This window comes from Pseudochaenichthys georgianus, chromosome 14, assembly GCF_902827115.2.
Source record: "Pseudochaenichthys georgianus chromosome 14, fPseGeo1.2, whole genome shotgun sequence".
NCBI classification, from domain to species: Eukaryota; Metazoa; Chordata; class Actinopteri; order Perciformes; family Channichthyidae; genus Pseudochaenichthys; species Pseudochaenichthys georgianus.
Window position 1 is genome coordinate 40,705,838 of NC_047516.1, and position 7,192 is coordinate 40,713,029.

The 7,192-nt window shown below is 40.4% G+C and overlaps 1 pseudogene; it reads left to right on the forward strand.

Annotated features, from left to right (window-relative positions):
* The first annotated feature begins 388 nt into the window (after positions 1 to 388).
* LOC117458836 (uncharacterized) lies at positions 389 to 6,739 on the forward strand (annotated as a pseudogene).
* Positions 6,740 to 7,192: the final 453 nt, after the last annotated feature.

Below are 7,192 nucleotides of genomic sequence, written 5' to 3' on the forward strand. Positions count from 1 at the left end.
CAAATATATAAAATTGTTCAAAACAAATAAGTAAATTAACTTAATGCTCATGCCAAATACTTACTAATCTCTAAACTGGGTAGCTGATTAACAGATTTAGCTGTTCTCACTCATTTTTTAACTTCATCCGACTGCTTTGGTCATGCTTCAGTATTATTGCTTCAGCTTCTTTTTTTATGAAAGATATTTCTCTACTCCTCCCCTACTCAGTCAGCCATTCTGCTTCCCTCAATGCCCTAAATGTTGGGATTCCCTTCAGACTAGATTACACACACAGGCCTGCTCAATCACTTCATCAGGCAGTAATGTGTTCCACCTGTGTGTGGTTATATCGGCTGAGCAGGACCCTCCCTCATCCTCAACAACTTCATTTAAAAAGTGCAAAAACCAGGGACCTTCACTAGTCTCCCAACTCTTCCCATGGGTTGTTTAGCTGGATTGGGGTTTGTAGTTTTGTTTTTAATGTATATATTTTAAAATAAGGTCTATTTTTCTTTATACATTTAAAACATATTAAATCTTTTTCAGGTGGTTCATTCTCCTTTTAGCAGTTGTTAACATTGAGGCACAAAATAAGCCCCCAATAAGTACGTTTTTGTCATTTTGTGATATTTTTCAACACACTTGTCTGCTGCTATCTAATATAAATGTTTAATCCCAGAGATAAACTCTAAATGCCTTGGAAACTTGCTGCGTGTGGATGTCAGTCGACTTGGAGGAAGTTTTCTTGAAGTGTCCGTTGTCATAAGTAAGCTGACATTTCAAGTATATAGCTTTCTCTTAACTTAATCTCACTTTTTTAATTCGAACCTTTCTTGCTTGTTTCCTCAGATAACTCTTCAATAATCCTCACGCCAAATGTATCTTCTCAGTGTGGCTTCACCATCAAGAAAGACCACCAGGAAAACGCTGTGATTTATGCCTCCATCCAAAACTGTTTTGCTCGAAATGTGGTAAAAACGACTGAATGCTAGTTTGTGACGCAGCACCAAATGTTGCTTTTGACGTGGCAATTCATTTTGAGACTTGTTTCCATGTGTTTTTAGGATGATAAAGCATTCACAACAAAACTAGGTCTGCGGCTACAATCTGACAATGTGGTAGACAAGTTTTACCTGGTGGAAGAAACTTGCTACTACTCTCCCTGGGCCTCCCGGGAAATTATCTGTAAACCCAACTACATGGAGGCAAGTGAACGCAGCATGGCATGTTCCCGTCTAGATGAGTAGTGGCTTGATGCCTCGTATAAGTGTCAAGGCCGGTACATTTCATGTCACTGCAGAGATTGATTATCACTTATGGAGTGGCCTCATTTCTAGGTGTCTGTGAAAAAAGCAGCTCCAAATCCCCCAAAAGCTGCTGAGGTAAGATTGGCTAATTTTGCCTTTTTATTTTTATTTTCTTATTCTAGAAACATCTTTTATGTAATGTCTTGATATTTGCCTCACAGCAGCCCATGGACACAGGCTTCAGAATCGCCACAGTGGTGTTCTTCACTCCTGAGGAGAGGGTCATGCAGGTGGACGAAGCTCAGAGAAATGGTTATGGGATCTCAAGCACTCCTACCAGGCTGGTTCTGCGAAGCCCACATCCTTCACGTGAAACATACACCAAGGATGTAAGTGGACTGCAGTTCACTGAGATTCAAACAACTCTCACTTGATATCTTTCCCCTCAGGCAGACTTGTTGAATCACTTGCAGCCCATTCGGTACTTGCTTACACTTGCAGCCATAGATACAATAATGTAATCAGATGGATGACTTTGTCTGGAATCTAGTTGGCACTCTTAAATCAGTGAGTTCTTATTTATAACCCCCCATATTTTTAGGAGGGACATTATTATGTTAACACAGTATGCATTTACATCCACATGTTGTGTAATCTCCCCCCGCAGGTAGCAGGTGTGCCGATGACTGTGCTCAGCACCTCGATTATATTTGAGAAGATGAAGCTGACGACTCAACTTTATGCAGGAGCCGCTTGTCCTCAAGCTCAGGGTAATGAAAAGAGACTCACTGATGTCATGTCTTGAGTTTTTCACTGGGAATTTGGGGCACTTTTTACTGTACGGAATTAAAAAAAACATCTGCCAGTATTATTTCTGATTCCAGCATTTTTTAAATATCACATTTTTCGAAAAATGGAGCCAACATTATCTTCCCCACCAGAATTTGTATCCAGGAAGAAGTGCTTTATTTAATTTGTAATTACACTTTAAGGATGTGTTACTGTATGTCGCTGTAAAGCTGCTACATTCATAATTTGAATTCTCCTTTTTCAGATTGTTTGAATAAAATACGACTGATTAACCATTTGTTCAGTCAAAATGTTTTGAGAATTTCACTATTTTTGAAACGTTGGTCCTTTTCCTTAAATCTTTCCATGTTAGACCTTTCTTTAAATTTATTATTTTTTAGCTTTTTTGGTGTACAGGTGGGGTTTTCTTTACTGAAACCTCAATCCGCTGGTTCCTGCCGAGGCGCATTGACCCTCTGATTTACTCGAAACACTTCAGACTGTTGGAGGCGAACATGGGCGTTGATGGGAGGAAGCTCGAAGCTACAGAGATGTCGGCCAGAAACTATTCCCTGACTTTTGATGACCTTTACGTCATTGTTGAAATTCCTATTGGGGCTGCTGGTTGCCACATCAAGGTTAGATAAAACAATTTAGTCCATAAACTGACTAGGTCGTTTTAGTCATGCAAAAAAAAATCTGAAATACTAGAAAAGGGCAACATGTAGATGTTTATATTTATTGGATCTAAAGAATTTCTCAACAGTGGAGAAATCCGCGTAGTTAAATGGTACATTCAAGTCATTTTAGACTTTAGAGACAGTTTAACAAGCAATCACACTTTGTTGTTTCATGGAAAATAAAACTACTGAAATCCTGTTGGTATGTACAAATGTAAAGGATCGTGTGAGTATGTTTGACTGTTGCAACATCTAGTGCTTCATTGCCAGACACATTTCCCTTTTTCTTTTAATCTGGAGATGATAATGTTATTCAGGAAAGGCCTTACTTAGGATGTTTGTTTATGCAGAGTCATGCCCTGGATGGTCAGTACTTCACTTCTTATATGATTGAGCTGATGCTTGAGTTGCTCTGGACTGAAGACGACACTAATGAGGACACGAGATACAAAGCTTTCCTCCCTGTCGAGACCCCCCTGCAGCTTCAACCTCCACAAGTCACTGACGGTGAGTCATATTATCTTGGTACTCATGCTACTTTCTTTACATAAATTGCAACCTGCCTTAATTTCTTCATTTGACCTACAGCCACTGTTCCCAAGGAGATGATGTTTAAGGCGTTGATTGGGCTGGTGGGCTTTGATGTAATGCTAAAGAACATCAGCTCCCCCTCTGAGGTTTTGTCCTTGGCCGACTGCATTGCCAGAGGCTTTAAAGTCTTTGACCAAATGTCCCCTAACAGCTGCTCCAAGGTCTATACTGTTGAAGTGCCCTTCACGGACCGTGTCGTAGGACAAAGGGTGAGCCTTACACTCGACGTGGGAAATGAAATGCATTTTTTATTTTATTTTGGCAGCTAATAACTATCTCCCAACAGAAAGAAATGGGGGTTACAATTTACACTCTTCATCTGACCTTTGGCTTCCTGGTCCTGCCAGAGCATGCTCCATTTACTGCCACTGCTTATCTCAGAGCTAAACTGGAAGACATAGGTCTGTACCCATGGATAAGAGGAATTCATAACAAAACGAGCACAGTTGTTTCAAAGTATTTCCCTCTCTTTGCAGCTCTTCCCTCTGTCTCAGGTAGCTGTGGTGATAAGAATTTCTATGTCATCGTGAAATACAGGACCAAAGGATTCAACTTTCAGACCATAATGGGAAAACGAATGCTGACCGGGAGCCTGGCTCAGCAGTACGGCATCATGGCCAACGACACACATTTCAGTTTGATTGTACCATTTTCTGCAGCTGATGCTACGGTCGAGGTATGACTCTTAACCAACGTTTTAAATGTGCAGGGATTTGTCAAGATTATAGTCCTCTTTAAATCATAATGTATTGTTTCTGAAAACTTCTCAGGCTGTTGAGCTGTCATCCATCAAGAGCAGACTGGATGTGACTCTGAGATATCCGAAGACCAACAAAACTATTCAAGTCTTCTCCTTGGCTTGCAACTTCATCACAAAGCTGATTGGTTTGTTAAAGAGAATACGTTTTTTTATGTAGGCTTGAATCTCCAATATATACAAATGTCTGATCGTCTTTTTCAGAGTGTTTCCCTAATGGGACCATCACGGCTATAGCTATAACCCTGGAGTCTGTTCCCAGTCTGAACCCCCGACGGCTCACCCTCAAACTCCGCCTGTGGCCCCACATACAGCAACGACCAGTACGCATATTTTGTCTTCACTGCAAACTCCTGTGGGACGACCAGAAAGGTAAAGCATGCTGCTGAACAGCTTGGTTTAAAACTGAGAAATGACTTCTTTCCATTTTTGTCTTTTCTTAGTTTTTGCCCAATATGATGCTGTATGAGAATGAAATCTCCGTCACAGATGAACTTGAATTAAGAAAGCTGTCACAGTCGAAGGAACCGGAGTTTGAGTGAGTATCTCGAGACTTGGAATCACCAAGCTGAAGGTTGGATGATTAATTTATTATCAAAGTTGTTGCTTGGAAGATTAATTAACAAAAAGTGCTTCCGTTTTTCTAAATGTTAGCTTTTTAATGCTTTCTGTTTGTCTTAACATGATAAACTTCAGGTCATGGGGTTTTAGACTTTTGGTCAGAAAAGAAAAATTCTCAGCTCGGACATTATTAAAAAATCTGGGTTTTGCAGCCGTAAACATTCATGTTTACCATTATGTAAACTGACAGTCTGACGCCAAATTTAAAAACAAAGTCAGATGATTTATAGGCTAACCATGTGACAAAACTTAGAACTTTAAAGACTCTTACATCGTATTTTCCTTATCAGAAGTCAACTGGTACGCCATAAATACTTCCATGGTGCAATCCCAGATGTTAACGGTGCCAAATGGTAACAATTGAAAAGTTCTAAGTGTTCCCACTTAAGAGTTTTCTTCTTTCAGGCTTAAGGTGTTCTGTTACTATGACATCAACACAAACCAGGCTATTGGCTTCAACACCCGACCTCGCAGGAGTGAACCGTACGATGCATGAGGCGAGATGCAGGTTGAAATGAGAGTTGCTTTGGGTAAAGAAAGTTCTTTATGCCTTGTGTGGTTTGTTTTTGTTTTGCATGCTTGCTAAGGATTAGATAAACATTTTTAAGCATTTGGAAACCCTCCCAAAGCTTTTTCATAAAGTTAAACCAATGAACTGAGTTGGCACCTGGGATGTTGACTACGTCCAAGTTAAACTCTTTTGCATTTAATGCACCTTAATGTGCTGTGTTCAGGACGTTTCTATTCCTGTCTGAATCCTTAATAATTTGGGCCAACATGTTCTGCTTCACTTCAGACGACTCCTACAGTGTGTTTCAGCGCGTTGAGGACAATCCCATCACAAAACACCAACAACAGCCACTGTATTTCGAGGTGGAACTGATGGGATCTTACAACCCTAAAGTATCTCTTGAGCTGGCATACTGCTGGGCGACGCTGGAGGAGGACAAGATGTCCCCTCGATGGAACCTCATTGTTAACGGGTAACTTGTATATATTTATTTTTTTTCTTGTCCCAATGAACTGTTTGTCAAACTGTAAAAAAGGGATGGTTTACAAATCATAGGGTGCTCATTTTGTAGACTTTAGCACATCTTTACCCAAATAAAATAACTTTTTTTTCTCCCTCAGTTGTGCAAACTCAAGGGACTCGGTGATCTTCCACTCTGTATTGCCTAAGGGCAGAGTTCATTATCCTTCCAACATCAAGCGGTTTGAGGTCCCGATGTTTGCCTTTGCTGAAGACAAGGATAACTTGAACCGCCAGGTACTATCAGTCATAAGAATAAATGGTCTTGTTTTTTCTTTTTTGATCAGATTTTGGAAAAAAAAGTATGCTGTTGTTACGTTCCCTGGTAGATCTAGGGGTACCAAGGGAAGTAGCGACACAAAAGACAGCTGGACGAGAGGAAACTCAATGCGTAAAATGTAAGTGAGGTTTTAATAAGAACATAAGTGAGGCGGCTCACCAGCCAAATTACAACACAAGCTTACAATAACCAGCACACAACTAGGCTGTGTCTCACACAGACATGCTGCACACGTGCAGCCAGACGAGAAGGAGAGAAAGAAGGGGCCCTCACTGCCGTCCTCCTCCGGTCCTATATGGAAGTCCTGATTGTTAATTCGGATCACCTGGGGGGAGGCTGCACCTCGGGACAATCAGAGGGAGAGAGAGGAAAACACACACACACGACCACACACACACTACGGCACGTAACAGCTGTCTATAACAAACCCTTAAATCTGTTCATATCTTGTAGGGCTTTGTCCACTGTGAGGTGGTCATCTGTGATGTTAGAAATCCAGTGGATGCAGCTTGCAATGTGCAGTGTTCAGACCAGGACAACACGATGAATGGTATGGTCTCATACATGCTGATTTCATTATCCAGTAATGTACGATAAGGTTTACACGTGTTGGCTAAAATTATAAAATGGGACAATGGCTTTTGAATGAAGATATATTTTATTTTTTTCTCTCCCACAGGTCAAAAACTTGCCGTTTCAGATTACCCTGGTTTCAAACACGTAACTTCAGGACCAATCATTATAATGAGCCCCTAAACAAAGTCCTAATAAAATATTTTAAAAATAATTCACACTTGTAGTATTTTCTTTGGAATATTGGAGGGTTTTTTTCATCTATAGTTGTGTTTTCTTTGGTTATGGGCAGTGCTTGAATTGGAATAAAAAAGGTGCCAGTACTCTAAATCAGCCCATGTTTCAAGTCAATGTATTTATACAGCCCAAAAACAAGTATTTGGCTCAAAGTCATAGTATATCCTATAATGCTGGTGGGTTTGTCTCTTTACTGTATATTTTACAAAGACTCACTACTTAAACAAAATGACTCGGGGTGCATCGGAGATTAGAGGGGGTGCAGTGGTAAAGTGCTATTTTTATAAATGGGGAGTGGACCTCGGGTCCGGGGGCATGCTCCCCAGGGAAGATCTTTTTCTTTTTTTTTTAAATATTGATGTTAAATGCATCAATCTGGTGCACTTTGAGAGCAAAATGAAGAGA